We start from the raw sequence: 18355 nt of genomic DNA, 5'->3' as shown, positions 1-18355 counted from the left end.
ACAACACAATCTGGAGAAATAAATGTCTCACAATGGAAACGAAAATCAGGATATGTAAATCAACAATAAGACCGATAATGACGTACACAGCGAAAACAAGAGCAGATACGGCGAAAACACAAAGACTGCTCGAAGCAGCAGAAATGAAAGTCTTACGAAAAATAACAAACCAAACTCTAAGAACAGAGTAAGAAGTGAGGAAATACGAGCGAGATGTAGTATAGAAGAAATAAACATGTGGACCAAAATAAGCAAAAAACAGAATGGAGTCAACATATAGAAAGAATGACGTAAAATAAAATAGTACGAATAGCAAGAGACAAATCGCCAAATGGAAGAAGATCATTGGGACGACCGAGGAAAAGATGGTCAGACAATGTCAATTGAGGCTAAAAACCGAAGTAAAATAGGCATTGAGCCTATTTATAAAGTAGGAAGAAGAAGAAGAAAATAAAACGGTTTCAATGACTGAAATTACAAATTGTTACCCAGAAAATTATGAGGTAATATGAGATAATTACAAAAATAGCCTTCGATTTCAGTGATTGGTCGAGCGGGATTAACCATCATTTTGTTTCTTATTTCTATGGATGTTTCAGAATGCAGACTATGGCATGCGGTATGTCATACCGTTGCCTATTCTCCTTTATTTTCAATATGAATTTGTCTTATATCAGTGTATTTTGTTTTTTACATAAACTACGGAATGATTATTTTCACTGCTGTAGAATAAAATACTTTTAATACTTTTAAAAAAACCAACTTTTAATTTTCAAGTAAAACAATATATCGCTACTTACTTCCACAAAATTAAAGTTCTGTTGCATGTAAAACCAAGTAAGCGCACATATATTATTTTGCCGGACAACAATATATTTCTACTGCTGTATACCATATTCAGTAAAAAGGTGATAAATATCTTTAATACATTTTACATGTATATTTTATTAAAATTTCTCATTCATATCGACTGGTAAAATCGATAGTATCGACTATGTCTCTTTGAATGGTCAAGAGGTACAGGTATGTGAGAAGTTTTTTTTGTAAGACACTTTGTATATCAGCGTCGTTAATGCAATATTTTGTAAGAAAAATTGATATTCTATGTTGTTATGCAGATACGTGCAAAAGAGGCAAGCATATACTGCCAAATAAAACAAGCAATGGAAACCGAAAAATTGTGAAGGCTCATATTGAGTCTTTTCCAACCATGGTCCCACATTATATTCGCCAAAGTTCGAAGCGTAGATATTTGGACAAAAATTTGAGTATAAGGAAAATGTATCAACATTCTTTATATAAATGATTGTCAGCTGAAGAAACCGGAAGGTATTAGCGAAATTACATACCGAAGAATATTTTCTAACGACTATAATTTAAGCTTTTTTGTCCTAAATAAGATCGATGTTTAGTTTGTAATAAATAATATTTATTAGCCCTATCATATTATGATATGGCTAATCCAACTAAGAAACCGGATTTAGAAAACAGTTACAGACAGACAACATCAGAAAAAAAAAGAAGTATGGAATCTCGAAAAACGAAATGATAAGAAAAGCTCTAATCAACAACGGAATTTTGTTTCAATCACCTTCGATCTACAGGATATACTACAGATTCCAGATTAACTGTACAATTCATATATTCTTCCCGAAAATAATTCTCGGGAAGAATATATATGGGTCTACAATTTGTGTGTAAATGAAGCCGCATTACCAAGTGTAGCTTACCGGTTTGCCTGGTCAGAAATTAACGGTAGACGAGGAAGTTCTGAAATAGAAAGCATTATACTCAACTACTTATCAAAATGTGTCCCAGAATATATAAGCAAATGAAATAAGTGAATTTTCTTATACCTGCGGAGGACAGTATCGTAACATAAATTTTTAGAGTCGGGCCATTCTTGTATGGAAGTTGACTCTATACATAACACCATCTAAACCGCTAGAAATCAGGTCTCTCTATGGTATGCCAGATTACTTGTCTGTTTTTTTCAAAATGCAAGGGAAACTAAAAATGTCAAGATCAGTGATAAAAAAGTATGTATAGAACCATAAAAGTGTAATTTTAAATAGGTACTACGACTTTTATGATTTAAAAAAATTGTCACACACTCTAATTAAAAACCGAACAAAAGACCAAAACGGCGAAAAAACAATGTGGTTAAATATAAGAAGATAAGATTCATGAAACAAGGGACAAACAGAATCCATTTCAATTATGACGCGTCGCCAAGCTTCATTTCCTTATTGATACTGCACGGCAGTCAACAAGAAAAAAGCAAGCTGGGTTATCAACTAACATAAGCATGCTTACCTATGTTAGTCGATAAAAACTTGCCAACTAGCATAGCAAAAAACAGAGATTTGTTACAGCTATTTTATAAGGGATTGATACCGGAGGAATATAACAGGTGGTATCGTATTTTACGATTCCAATGGCATCTTGTCAGATCCTAGTTTCAGTGACTAATATGACGAGTAATAAGCATAGTAATATTATTTTCTTGTATCTAAAACACGGTTAAAATTAATTTGTTTTTTCTATAAAACTGCCTATCATTTATGTAAATAATATCCATATTCAAACAAACAGCTTTGAATAAAATGTTCAGGGAAAACCAATTAAATGTTATAATTATTGACTAATCCCTTAAAAACATTGCTATTAACTTGTTAAAGCCTCATATTCCCATCACAAAACTACAAAATATTATATTTGGTTTATTATATTTGTTATAAATGTGTTATTTTAAGGGTAACGATTAATTTAAATTTACAGGTAAAACCAGGTAAGTGACCGCATCTCCATCTTAAATTTAGGTTTAATCAGCTAGGTGTCTTAACATTTTCAAAATAATGATAGAATATCATTTCTGATATATGCATGTTTCACTGGAATACCGAATATCAAACACAAGTTGTCCTCTTAATTCAAAATAAAAGACTAAACTTTAAAAACGTTTTTTCTCGGTTTCGATATTTCGGCATTTACCTGGTTTTCGCAGTATACCGACGTTATAAACTCATGCATAATATCTAAGAAAGGTGGAGGTTCTTACAAAATCGGTATACAAAATCTTATGCGCGTTCGATCTGTGTCCCACGTCGGACCAGCCAAGGTAGAAAGAGGTGGTCAATAAAAGGCATAAAAGCAAGGCAGCGAGGATGAAGAGTCAGTCTTGCTGCGTTAAGCTCTAGATTCCCTGGCTAACTAACGTACTGTGTTAGTGTGCCAACTGCGCTGCGTAGCATTAAGTCAAAGCCTGCCGGGGCGGAGTAATTCTGTATTAAAGAGGTGCTTCGCTTGTAGTTAAACCTGTGCAACCACGTAGTGAGCGGTTGCTTCCAAACCCAGTCTGGAGTCGTTGTATGGGTCTGTGTGTGGTTGTTTATATTTTGATTTCATGATTGCGAGACTGTGTGTGATTATTCCGTATTGAGGAATAACATGGCTGCGAGTCTGTGCGTAATTATTAATACTTTGATTCCGTACTGAGTGTTGTCCAAAAAAGAAATACCCGTTACAGCACGTGCAACCCATTCAACATTTTTATAAAACGATTTATTCCTAAAAACTTTATGTTTGAAGCGATACTCGATCAAATCGATAAAGAACTAATTAAATTCTATTATTGAGAAGGTAAAAAATATTGGAGAAAAAAGTTAAAATTAATTCGATAAGTGGATAAAACTTAAAATTGGGTCAAGAAAAGCGAACTTCTTAAGTAAGCGATAAGGTGCATTGGGTAACTTAACGGAAAAGATAGCATTTTATTAAATGAAATGTCTGACGTTTAAAGAAAAGTTTTGGCAATTTAATTTGACTTTATCTTTATTTAATTTTAAAAATTTAGATGTCGCACATCCAGTTCAAAAGTGGATGAACTGAAAAAAATTCATATCATTCGAACTTGTGACAAGAAGGTACGCTAGTTTCCGGTGAAAAACGTATTAAAAAACGTATTACTTCAAAAATCAACCATAGAACACTAATATATTTTAATATTTTTTCTTTCGAGAAAAAAAGTATTTTACCAAAATCAAATGCTTGCTCTAAAAGTGTAAAAAAATGAATGTTCTCCTTGCCATAGGCGGCGAGATAATGCAAATTTTTTAACTCGTTAATGAACAATGGTAATATGATTTTAAGAAATAATTAAAAATTTCTTTCATATACATAGTTTAAAATTGAATCCCTAAAGAATCGACTGCTACCTACTAAATACATCTACAGAAACTGTTTGAGCAAGTACCGTTGTTTATACAGGGTGTTTCATTGGGAAACAGAAATACTTAAAAGGTGAATAGAGGTCACTGAGATGTTTTTATATATATATTTATGGCCTTACGGACTTTTATAACCGACTTACAGCGTCTTTTATTGATTTTGCCCATTTCTTACTGGACCTATAAGCTCATAACGATCTTGTATATTTTTGATATTTGGTACACATGTGTCCCATTTAGAACCCAAACCACCCAACTACTAATCACAAGAAAAATCCATGTCCAGGCTAAAAAAAAAAAGTTTTAAATTCACTATGATCTTAAAACAACACCTTGTATATTAAAATTTCCAAAATCCGTTTGCATATTTGAAAAAAGTTCAAAAAACTAAGGTTAATGGATTGCTTCAATTTTTTGGAAAGACAATCAGTTTAATTTTGAAATTATATTGAAATGTTTAAGAACTGTTAGATTTTAATAACAAATTCTTAAAGAATGAACAAATCCTCATTTTAAGGGCATAGGCGCAAAATGTCGCCAGTCAAAATATTCAATATGTTTTAACTGTATTAATTTTTTTTCGAATCCTGGGAAAACTAATAAATATTTTTGAAAAATTTAAGCGCAGAATAAATGATTACATTATTACCGACTACTGAGGGCCGAAAATACCTGAAAACTTCTATAATGTATGTTTATTTTAGTAAGTTACAGGGGTCCAAATAAAAGACAAAATTTAGTGTAATTTCAAATTACAAATAATTCATTCGAAATAAACTTTTTATTTATTCTAAGGGACCTTCGGCCCTCGGTAATAACGTAATCTTTCATTCAGCGCTTAAATTTTTCAAAAACACTTATTAGTTTTCTCAGGATTCGAAAAAAATTAATAAATTTAAAACAAATTGAAAATTTTGACAGGCGACATTTTGCGCATTTTTCCTTAAAAATAATCTAATCGCTTCTGAATAGTTGCATCTTTTGTAAAAACAACTTTCTTCTTTCGTCTATATGGATTGTCCAATTTTTTCGCTACTAGAATCTTTGCTAATTCGTCTTCGAAATTGGTAGTGTAGTTTTGCAAAATTATTTTAAATATACCTATTATGCTCTTTTACCTATTACGAAAATACTTTTGAAAGTCTCTAATGTTTCCGAAAGCAAAATTTTACCCAATTACTTCCGGGATACCTTTTAACGATTTAATTAGCCTCCTTGTTGTATAACCAATAGTCAATAATAACTTTGCAGTTTTCATAGTTTGTAATATGATTTTCTTTTTAAATTAAGGATACAATAGGGGAGTGCATATAGATTTTCACTTCGGAAAAAATCCAACAATATAGAACTTTTTGTAATTTCATTAAGAAATGTTTAATACACAACATATCAAAAAGTTCTACTCGAGAAGTAGGTGCTTCACTTTTTATTAAACAAATGAACTACGAAGATTGATGTTTTTTTAAATAACTCCGAAAATATAAATTTTAGAAAAAAACTGACCATTGAAAAATTCACAAAATTTTACAAAAAAACCTTATATAAAGAATTTCCTCAAACTAAATCTGTATCTTCAATAAGTTTTTATTTATAACGCTAAAGTCACCCTTCTCACAAACATTGGCGCACTGTAAACTAGCGTACGGCGAAGTGCACGGTTGAGTTATTTTAAAGCAATTCTGTAACTAATGGATCAAATGAAATTTTTCAAATTGAACCTAAAAGAAGAATAATTGGGCTATCTTATGGTTATAATAAAAGGAAATAAAATATATGGGCATAAGTACGGTGCGGGCGGAAATTGAGCGGAAATTTACATGAATTTTGTTCAACCTTCCGATGACCAACCTTTTTTTGTTACACGGATGACCAAGGGGGGGGGGGAGAAATGAACCCAGGTAAAAAATGACAATTAACAAAGAAATAAGTTTCTTTTTTTTTTCTTCTTCTTTTTCTTTTTTTCATGGCATGGACTTTATGTCATTCAGCCAGTCACAACATGAGTATTAGTGTCATGTGTAGTGTGTATGTTGAGTAAGTGTCTTGTTACTTTGCAAAGTCGACGTCATTAGGGTAAAACTACTTGGAATTACACATAAGAGACGGTATTTTACTAAACATCAACTTCAGAATATATTTTTTATTCGTAAAATATAGGGAATTTTTTTTATTTCAAAATTTGAGGATATCTAGCATGATATTAAAGTCAAATAAAAAAATAATGAGTTAAAAATTGAAAATACTTTTGAATTTATTAAAGAAAAACCTACGCTGAGGTCACAATTTCCTCCGCTTGGTCATCCGAAGGTTAAAAATGATTTAAAAATGTATAACTAATAGATTTTTTTTTATAAAACCCTCAATCTTGCACAACTTACCTTTCAAGCATCGTACTAAATGATGTTTCATTCAAAAAAAATCTCAAAAATTCAATTCAAATGATATGACGTCTTAAAAAATGTAATTTTTGAAATCTTCATAGTTTTATAGAATTACCACAATTTTAAGACGGTATTACTCAAGTTTGAACAGATATATTACAGTTTTATAAGTGCTTTTTCAAAGCTTAGGATGTAATCTTTAAAATGCACTAAATAATTTTACTTTACAAATGAAATAGACTATTTCTTTTTGAGAAAATTAAGAAAGATAACAAAAATGTTATAAAAACACCGAAATTACCAGCTAAAAATGTTTATATAAAGTGATCAAAACTTTTTTCTGTAAAACTTACCTAAAATACATTTAATAATAAACTTCAACAATAATAAATGTTCAGTAAAAATTTTTTTTTTGGATCTTATACAGTATGTCTGCGTAAATTGGAACCTATTGATAACTTTTTTAATATCAGTTTTACGAAAAAAAGTTATTCTTTATAAAATACTCTTCATCGTATATAATCTAAGGTGCAATCATCAAATATCAAATTTAATGAATTTTATACGTGGTATGTCAAAAAATATGAATTTTACTCAAGAGTAAAGTATCGTTAAATTTCACAATATCGAAAATTGTTATTAAAAAAAGTTGTTTGGAATTAAAAAATTTGTTTTAGTGTTCAATTACATCCTTCTAATTAAAATATTCTGAATAATAGAGGCACTTAACTCTTTAAAAAAATTTATATTTTTTACATACCTCGTATAAAATTAAAAAAGTTTAATATCTGATTGCTGTATCTTAGATTTTAGACCAGGGAGAGCATCTTATGAAGAGTAACTTTTTTTCGTAAAAGTGATAATAAAATAGTTATCATAATTGCAATAAAATTAAGATGAGCATCCGTAATTTGAGAAAAAATTGAAAAAAATTTTTCGATTAGAATATTGTAATTGTATATTTAAACATAGTTTTTAATTTCAAGCTGCTTTTCACAATAGCATTTTTTTATATTCTGAAATATAAAGGTACTTTACTCTTTAACGAAATTCATATTTTTGGCATAACTTGTATAAAATTGATAAAATTTGATATCTGATGGTTGAGTTTTAGATTTTTGACTATCCAGAGCATTTTATGAAGAATAACTTTTTTTCGTAAAATTGATAATAAAAAAGTTTTCCATGTGGTTTCTAGCTACGCAGACATACTGTATAAGAGCTTCTGTATAAGAATTTTCAAATTGCAATGCCATATTCAGATTCAGTATAATCAAAAACAAAATAGAAACATATTTGATCAAAGTAAAATGTTGAATTTAACGATATTTCTAAAATTATTATTACATAAAAATTGTTATTGTTTAAACAATTAATAAACAATTAGCGGCCAAATCGGCGAGTAGAAGTTTTTACTTTAAGATGTATACACACTAACAAAAAGAGTTTTAGAAAAATGTAAGCTTGTTTGAATTTTTCCGAAACAATGCATATTTTCGTTCTAATTGCACTCCCCTACAATGTGGTTTCCCAGTATATCGTTAATATAATTCAATTTATTCACTGTTGGCTGAGAGATATGATATTTGCCTCTACATGCCAACGAGAAATTCCACCACTTATAATAAATGTCCCTTAAGCATGTCTCCAGAGGTCCTTTTGAATAGTATGCATATCTGCTCATGTTCTAGTTTATATTTCCTAAAGAAAACTGGAAACAAACATCAATTATTAGAGTAATTGTTCAAATAAACTGTACAACTCAAAAGAACATAGTTGTGTAACATTGCTAGTTATTTAGGTAATATAATTTGCGTCACTCTAACTAGATTAAAATTTTGTTGTAAAGTTGTTCTTCTTAGACGCGATTGGAAAAAACTTTGATAGCGAATTTTTATAAAAGCGACAGTCAAAAGATAAAATGACAGTTTAAAGTTAGTTGCTAAAATTTTCAGTGCAAATAAACAGCATGAAAAAAATTGTTTTGTTTGTTATTTCAATTATTTATACGACGCTGATAGATAAAGGTTGATTCAGTGAAACGGTACGATTTGACAACGCTGCTGACGACAAAATAGATGAGACGCGGGCTTGCGACGTAAACGTTCTGAATCTAGAGAGTGGGAAGTTTAGTTATCATGGAGGCGTGATCTTGTGAACAACGCGCATTTGCTGTGAAATTTTATTATAAAAATGGTAAAGTTTTGTGCGTGTACAACGAGGATTTTGTTTACACTAAAATTTGCTGCCCGTTCACAAGACCAAGTTAGAAGATTTGGGTTAGTCACTTTAAAAGTAGTGGCTGAACATCACAAAAAAGAGGTGGCAGTGTCAGAACTGTTCACACACCACAGAATATTGAAGCGGTACCAAATTCATTACACGCCAGTGCTCGAAGATCCCTGCGATGACTTGCATGTAATGAATTTGACACTTCTTTAATTTTCTGTGTTGTACAAGCAGTTCTGACACTGCCACCTCTTTTCTGTGATATTGAACCACTAGTGTAAAAGTTCTTACCCATGTCATAATAGCCATATCAGACGAAACTTCAGCACGGGGTGGCAAAGGTAGTGTAAACTACTTTAGAATCACCTTGTATTTACTGATTATTTCATTCACAGAATTTTTAACCAACAGAAACCTACAAGAACAAAATTTACAGCGGGATTTTTTTTCGATAATTTCCCGTCGTTAAGTATTACGTCATATTCCCTTAGTTGCTACGCAAAAATGAGCATTGAGTGACATTAATGACAATTAATGTCTTACAACTTGTCAACTGGAACATTATGAGCAGGTTTAGCAAATATTCAGGCAATGATATCAATAAAATATTAGTTAAAACTATCAAAAATGACACTTTTATTCATGAAATAATCTTACAGAATTACACTCGAACTCTTAAAAGTTACCGATTTGTTTTGTCCTCGTGACACTTTAAGATAAATCCACTCACCTTCAAGTCGTGAAATTAAAACTGACAAAGTATCATACAACGAGATGGGCAGACTGCAATTGCGCGCAGCGGTCAGGGTTCTCAACAGGGTGTCTAAGCAAATGGTGCCATTGCGCGCACGTCTTTAAAAAGGTATGCTGTGATTGCGCGCAAAGTCGTAAATTATAGTAAACGGAAGTTTTATTTATTTCTTATTGGTTTTGAACGGAAATTTTGCTAATTTTAAAAAATTAAGATAATAACAAGTGAATACTACATTGAAATTTTTGTGATAAAAAAAAACTAAATAGTGTTTCTTTTATAATTAATATTTTTTGTATTAAATAATGTACATATGTAGATATTTAATTTGAACATGCCTTATAACATATAGTTTTAACAAATTCTATTCTGGATATTTTTTTATTTTTAACAATTTTCAAAGGAGGAAGACCTAACCCTTCGGTCCAAACCTAACTTTCGGGTATTAGAGTGTAGAGTACCCCAGTTTTGTTTACCTGCCTTAATCCTTCCGTTGCGCGCAATCACAGCAACCCTCTTAAAGGTAAATTTCAGTATCCCAGGAGGTATTTGACCGCTGCGCGCAATCACAACCCACCCAACGAGATACATGACTCGGGATACGAATCGATAATTTTAGAGGTCTTGTGTAATTACTACTAATTATTTCATTCACAGAGATTCTGACCAATGGAAACCTACAAGAATAAAAATTACAGCGGGAATTTTTTTCGATAATTTCCCGTCGTCACGTATTACGTCAGATGCCCTTCGCCGCTACGCAAAAATAAACATTCAGTGACATTAATAACCCGTTCCCTTCGGGTCGTGAACTAGTCGTGACTAAAACTGTCAAAGTGTCGCTTGGGATACAAATCCATAATTTTAGAGCTCTCGTATAATTACTACTGATAATGTACGTAAATAATGGGCGTAAATATTCTCGGTCAGATAGCCAAGCGGTTTTAAGGCGCTCGATCGACAAATCTAGACGATGTACGTTCGAGGTTCGAGCTCCGGTACGGTGAACAGAAAAATAAAAAGGCTAAAGCAGCAGTCTAAAATTCTAAGAATTTACGGCTTAGTCTTGAATAAGCTGGTGTCTGATCGGCTATGTGGTTGCCTTCCTTTAGTCTAAGAGCTAGTGAACCCTCCGGCTAACGGTCGTCCTGTAAGGCTAGAAATTTTTCTAGTGAAAATTCATAGCACATCAAGGCTAAAAACCATGACCTGGCAGGCCTCAGCGGTGCACGTGTATCTACCAGGTGAATCGAAAAATGCAAATTTAGGGGGTAAAATAAACTTTCTCCTGTAAGGTTTAAATTTAAGTATATGTTTGGAGTAAGTCATTTAGAAGAAATGTGTATAATGACAGGCGATTCTGAAGATCATAAGACCTTGCCAGGCGAGAGGAAAGATTAGGGGTTTTTCCTAAAATTATTCTTTTTGCATCGGAAATTATTCTTTTTGCATTTTTTTTAGGTTTTTTGAATAATTCCAAACAGAAAAGGTCTTTAGTGATTTTTCTCTTAAGTTAACAGTTTTTGTTGTATAAGCGATTGAAAATTTTGAAAATTGCGAAATCGGCAATTTTTAACTCTAAATCGGACATTTATCTAAAAATTTCAAAGTTGCCAAGGTAGGTAGATATTCTTTAAACATTGATTGATGAAATGCCAAAGAGTTTTTTTTAATACAGTATCGGAAACGCCTTTGTTTTTTAATTGCTAATCAAGCGGGCGCGACACTGTGGTATAAGTGAGGACGTTTGAGTTGGCATAAATTCATTATCTCGAGAATGAGCAAATCTCAAGAGAAATCCTCAGACAGGTCGATTTTTATTTTTAAATTAGGACTTTTTGGCATATATGTAATACTAGTGACGTCATCCATATGAGCGTGATGACGTAATCGATGATTTTTTTAAATGAGAGCAGGGGTTGCGTTATAGCTCATTTGAAAGGTTATTTAATTATCTATTCACTAATATAAACATTAACATAATTATTTATACAGGGTGTACAAAAAAATTCTTTTTATTAAATTAACTTTGATTAAATTTGACAAATAAAAAGAAATTTTTTTTTACACCCTGTATAAATAATTATGTTAATGTTTATATTACTGAATAGAGAATTAAATAACCTTTCAAATGAGCTATCACACAACCCCTACTCTTATTTAAAAAAATCATCGATTACGTCACCACGCCCAGATGGATGACGTCACTAGTATTATATAGATGCCAAAAAGTCCTAATTCAAAAAAATAAAAATCGACCTATCTGAAGATTTCTCTTGAAATTTGCCCATTTTCGAGATAATGAATTTATGCAAACTCAAACGTCCTCACTTATACTACAGTGACGCGCCCGCTTGATTAGCAATTAAAAAAACAAAGGGGGTTTCGATATTTTATTGCACATAACTCTTCGGGATCTCATCAATCAATGTTCAAAGAATATCTACGTACCTTGGCAACATTGAAATCTTTAGATAAATGTCCGATTTAGGGTTAAAAATGGCCGATTTCCCAATTTTCAAAATTTTCAATCGCTTATATAACAAAAACTATTAACTTAAGAGAAAAATCACCATAAACGTTTTCTATTTGGAATGTATCAAAAAATCTAAAAAAAAATTGTTCGATGCAAAAAGAATAATTTTAGGAAACACCCCTAATCTTTCCCCTCGCCTGGCAAGGTCTTATGCTCTTCAGAATCGCCTGTCATTGTATACATTTCTTCTAAATGACTTACTCAAACACATACTTAAATTTAAACCTTACAGGAGGAAGTTTATTTTACCAACTAAATTTGCACTTTTCGATTCACCTGGTAGATATAGTCGGTTCACTAAACTCAGACGCAACTGGTTAGATATTTTAGTCGATAATTTTTTTGTTTTTTGCCAATTTTGCAAAAATTTGCAAAATTACTAACTATTTAGTAATTATTAACTATTTAGTAATTATTTAGTAAAATTGGCAAAATTACCGACTAAAATATCTAGAAAGTTGCGTCTGAGTTTAGCGAACAGACTATACACATTACACATGCACCGCTGAGGCCTGCCACGTCATGGTTCTTAGCCTTGGTGTGCTATGAATTATCACTAGAAAAATTTCTAGCCTTACAGGACGACCGTTAGTCGGAGGGTTCACTAGCTCTTAGACTACTTTTTGAAGTTATACTTCTTTAGGCGCGTTGGGAGTAAATCTATATGTGCGCGAATTCATCAAAAGTCTTGGTCCTCGGCGCAGCTCAAACGTTATACTTGCTCTTATTGGGTAGTTACAATGACCTGTCAACAATTGTTCAATATGTCGGTTATTTTATTAATACGTCAATAGTTGTGGGTAAGCAAATGTTGTGTATTATTAGTTTTTATTGTTGAGAGGACACAGACAAAAACAAGTTTAGAATTGTAGTGACTTTTTAAATAGTTTTAAAAGCAACAGGTACGTAATTGTAAATGTTTCAGAATTGTAATAAAAAATTACATAGGTAGGTACTTACCTATTTGGAAAATGGAAAATGTACCTACCTAGTAGGTTATGCTTTGAGTTACATAATTTGATTACCAACAAAAATGTCTACCAATATTCATCTAATATATTGTTTTCCTACTCTACGTTTTGTTGTATTTTAATATTTTAATTCCACAAAAATTAAGCTAGTTTGATTAAATTCAGAACTGCCAAATAGTAAAACGTTCAGTTGGCCTATTTTCCCACATGACGGATTGGACGGATAATGTGTAAGTGAGTAAATGACTAGAGGCTTCAATTACAAATATAAGCTCCCTAACATGCACGGGTTCGATCAAAAATGCAAGTTTTTATTTTTTTTATTTTTTTTTATAAATTTTATGATTGTGAGTATATTTGTTATATAATTTTTTTTCAGAAAATGCGTATTTAGTTAAAATTCTTGCCAAGAATTATTCTTCCGATCATATCTGCGGAATTTTTTAATGTGTTTGTGTGTGTTTTATTCTTTTATTTTTTAATTTTTGGTATTGTTTTAATACAAATTTTTGGAAAGTAGTAAGTATTAAAACTAGTTTAATATTTAAATAAAGCATAAATAAACTGTTTACAGTACAAATATCAATTTCGTTGATATCATATAATAGAAGTATAACTCCTTACGTGCCTACAAAGTACACACATATTCTTTTTTGTTTCTGTTTAATTTTTGACATTATTTTAATATGGTTATACTGCGTTATACTGAGCTATCGACAAAAAAGCGTAATAAGAGAGCTTTGTGGTATTTGCATTTTAGTAGACTAGTTGGAAATTCAGTTTTTTTTTTAACGTATGATATGATCTGCAAGTTAAACATGTATTTTGAGGGGTATATTGGCATTAAATATTGGTTTACAGGGTTACAGTACAGCGAATCATCTTTTATCAGTCAGAACGCTAATAGAGAAAGCCAATGAATATTACTTGAAGTGATACATTGATGAACTTGAATTGCAGAACATGATGAACTTAAGATTGAACTTGGAAAAAGGAAAGATAATGACGAATACACCGAACATTAGAAAAATACCGTTGAATGACATAAATTTAGAAACAGTAAGCAAATACATCTACCTGAGACAGACAGTGAAGGTTAACAAAGACAATCAAACTGCTGAAGTTACCAGAAGAATAAGGTTGTGGTGGGAAGGATTTGGAAAACTGAGTTGGTTCTTGAAGAACACTAAATAGAACAATATTTGAACACTAGAGTTCAATGGTTCAGAGACGTGGACACTCACCAAGGCCAATATGGATAAAATAGTAAAGGTACAAAGAGCGATGGAAAGATCAATTCTCGGGGTGAGACATAGATAAAAAACAAATAAACGAATTAGATTCAAAGCCACAGTAAAAGACGCAAGAGAACATGCTGCCAAATTAAAATGGAACTTCGCAGGACACAATGCCCCACCGAAGGATAAAAGATGGAACCACGAAATACAACAATGAAGACCATACTTAGAAAGAAGAAGCAGAGGAAAGCCACAGATGAGATGGGCTGACGATATTAATAAGATTGGAGGACACAACTGGAAGCATGCGGCTCAAAACAGAAAACAATAGATTGAATTGGGGAAGACTTATGTCTAAAGGTGGACTATTTAAGTTGAAGGAGAAGATGATGACGGGATGTAAAATTATGTTAAATAATTTTATATAAATTCAAGAGATGAAGGTAAAAATTTTAAAAACTGTTTAAATAGTGACAAAGAAGAACAACTTCTTAAGTGCGTACAAAGTACAAACACTCTTTTTTTAGAATAATGTTTTTTAAACTAAATTATGTTGTACCTGAACAATTACTTTTAGAGAATTATTAATAGTTTCATCATCCATATTAACACTCTATAATCATTGACAGGAAGTAAACAGACAAGAAACAATGAAGTGTTCGAACAACTAGTTAATCAAGTCCTAATCAGAAGGATCAAATGCACAAAACCTTTATTGTGTGATAAATGGCAATTTAGCCTCGGACAATAAACCCAGCCAAATCAATCTAGTGCGTACATGTATTTAGGCCTTGTTCATTTAGGGTGGTTTGCCCCCTGCTTATCTTGGTGACTTTAAAGGCGGCATTAGGGTGAGATCTAGTAAAACAGGAGGAAAATAGGTAAATCGTGGCGTCGACGTTAGCAAACCGCCTGCATATAAACAAGCCCAAATAGTTTCTTAGGGCTTGTTTATATGCAGGCGGTTTGCCAACGTCGACGACGCGGTTTAACTGTTTTACTCGATGTCACCCTAATGCCGCCTTTGAAGTTTCACCCTAATACCAAGGAAAATAGGGGGGAAACAGATTAATCGCGACGTTTACGTTGGTAAACCGCCCTATAAGAACCAGGCCTAAGGTAAACTATTAGCAAAATCTGGTACAGAAATAATAATAAATTATGTCTGGTCCACTGAAAAAGAGCTACCCGTTATCCATCAAATAAACGGTTCGAAAATAAATAAAATTTATTTTGGGCAAAAACCTATATTTGTCTAAATTATCAGCTTCGTAATTAAAGTACAAACGGCTACCCTAAAATGTTAATTGGGTTGAATACAGAGCATCATCAGTTCCCGTTAAAAATATACTAAATGCTACAAATTACAAAAACCAGAATTAGTTACTTTGCCTGGTATTCATCAAATACTATACAGGGTGTCCCGAAAAAATTGGTCATAAATTATACCAGACATTCTGGAGTCACAAATAGTTCGATTGAACCTAACTTACCTTAGTACAAATGTGCTCATAAAAAAAGTTACAGCCCTTTGAAATTACAAAATGAAAATCGATTTTTTTCAATATATCCAAAACTATCAGAGATTTTTATTGAAAATGGACATGTATCATTCTCATGGGAGGAGCATCTTAAAACAAAATTATAGTGAGATTTGTCCACCCCATAAAAATTTTATGGGGGTTTTGTTCCCTTAAACCCCCCAAACTTTTATGTACGTTCCAATTAATTCATTGTTGCGGTATCATTAGTTAAACACAACGTTTTTAAACTTTTTTGCCTCTTAATCTTTTTTTGATGTCACCTTTTATCGAGGTGTGATTCTTTTTCAAAATATACCTAAAAATGTACATTATAAATAAGTTTTCAGATTATAACCGTTATAAACAAGTCTCTATAATCGTACTTAAAACCATATACAAATATGTGGTGGATTCGACAAATATTCAAAATATCTCGATAAACACTGGCTTATCGAAAAAGTACTAAGAGGAATTTTTTTTAAAATAATGTGTTTAACTAATGGTGCCACAATAATAATTTAATTGGAACGTACACAGAACTTTGGGGGGGTTTAAGGGAACAAAATCTCCATAAAATTTTTATGGGGTGCACAAATTTCATTTTAATCTTTTTTAGGATGTCGCTGCCATAAGAATACCACTTGTCCATTTTCAATAAAAAATCTCTAAGAGTTTTCGATATATGAAAAAAAAATCGATTTTCATTTTGTAACTTCAAAGGGCTGCAACGTTTTTTGTGTGCACTATTGTACATAGGTGAGTCAGGTTCAATCAACCTATTTTTGACCCCAGTATCTGTGGTATAATTTATGATCAATCTTTTCGGGACACCCTGTATAATCAAGCCTATATTAAACAATATATAATTACGTACATACACATATACAGGCATATACAAGGACACACTCATATCAAAGTACATGTGCACACGTATCTATATTATGTAGTATTTGATTATGTCATGTATAAGTTGTGTAATTAATTACACACTTACACTTAAACCGTCTACACACGCTCTGACAAAACCCCCTGAAAAGACAGAATTCCCCTACCATTCTTATCGGGGTCAGCTCTACACACAGCCTGCCCAAACTCTCTGACAAAACGTAAAATTTTTATTTTACTTCTAATATTCTTTATTATAGATGTTTAAAACGAAATTAATTGTCAATTTATTCGAAGAGTAAATATTTGACGTTGGAATAAAATAGGTCTTAGTTGAAAGACTCATAAGTTTGTACACACTTGAATGAATAAAAGAAAATAAAAATGTAGTATGTCAAAGTGTGTAAATAATTTATTTCTTTAGCTGAGCCCTTTCGACATAAACGTCAACATCGGAGCTAATGGTCAAATAGTAAAAAAGTACCGCCACATTGAGATGTAATCATGTGCATCCTATGAATATAAATATGAATTTAGATTGCAAATGCTAACTGCTTTGTCCTCCGTATAACACCAAAGAGTAAAAGAACAGAAAAAACGGCCACATACACGTTGCATAAACACATAAAAACTTTTTTCATGGTATGGGTGTAGGTATCACCCATCCATATCTTGGCCTAGTAGAGACAGCTGACTGACCAGGTCCGTGTAATAAACTACATTCAAATCGATGTATAGAAAGAATACAAAAATGGACCAATATCATTAGAAATGAACCAATTAGATTTATTAAATTTTTTGCTTTTTCCAATATTTGTTTTACTTGAAATAAATCTTAAGATTATTGACGTTTCGATTTCCACTTCCTAAATGTAAATTGAGATTGGAAGTGGAAATCGAAACCAATAAACTTAATTTCAAACTAAAATTGTGCTTTATTCCCAAATGAAATCGTAAACTGAAATTGAAGGTTAAAACAACAAATGATTTTATGGTCAATTTGAATCCAAGTGAGTATACACCCTGCTCAATTAATACGAAATTATACTTATAGCGTGAGGCCATTTCGCTAAAATCTCGTGGCACTTGGGATCATAACAAACCTTAATCGCAATATTTTAGGTTGGCACATATTAATCACTGATCAGCCGAAGTAACATGTGACAGCTCTTCTGGTATTGTAAATCCTGCGAGAGGATTACAATCCATCTATCAGTTGTTTCTAAGATATTCGAACTAAATTTTGCTGTTTGGCCCATTTATGTTTTGCGCGTATATCTGCTTTATATTAAATTACAGATATTCCTTAACCTTTGCGTCTATACCCAGGTACCTGGGTAACCTTGGTAATTGTTTTATGTAAATCATTGGCGATAGTATAAATATTTTTATTCCAGCTTCTAGTTGTTCCTAAAATTATTTAGAACGAAGAGATTTATAATAAAAACCAAAGAAAAAAATGCATATAATATATTAAAAATACCTGTCAAAGTTTTTACACCATTACGTCCACACCCGTGACACCCGGGTAACACTACTGTTTAGTAAATCATGAAGCTGTTTCTAGTTTTTTTATAATAAAAGTGATACAGAAACATAAATAAAAGTTACA

General features: G+C 31.8%; 1 protein-coding gene across 1 annotated transcript in view; it reads left to right on the top strand.

The window, feature by feature from the left end:
* LOC126882946 (adipokinetic hormone/corazonin-related peptide receptor variant I) overlaps positions 1 to 18355 on the top strand; it is an 815905-nt gene that overhangs the window by 208986 nt on the left and 588564 nt on the right. The window lies entirely within an intron of this gene.

Source organism: Diabrotica virgifera, chromosome 4, assembly GCF_917563875.1.
Source record: "Diabrotica virgifera virgifera chromosome 4, PGI_DIABVI_V3a".
NCBI classification, from domain to species: domain Eukaryota; kingdom Metazoa; phylum Arthropoda; class Insecta; order Coleoptera; family Chrysomelidae; genus Diabrotica; species Diabrotica virgifera.
The sequence above is the reverse complement of the archived record's forward strand: the minus strand, read 5'-3'. Positions and strand labels throughout refer to the sequence as shown.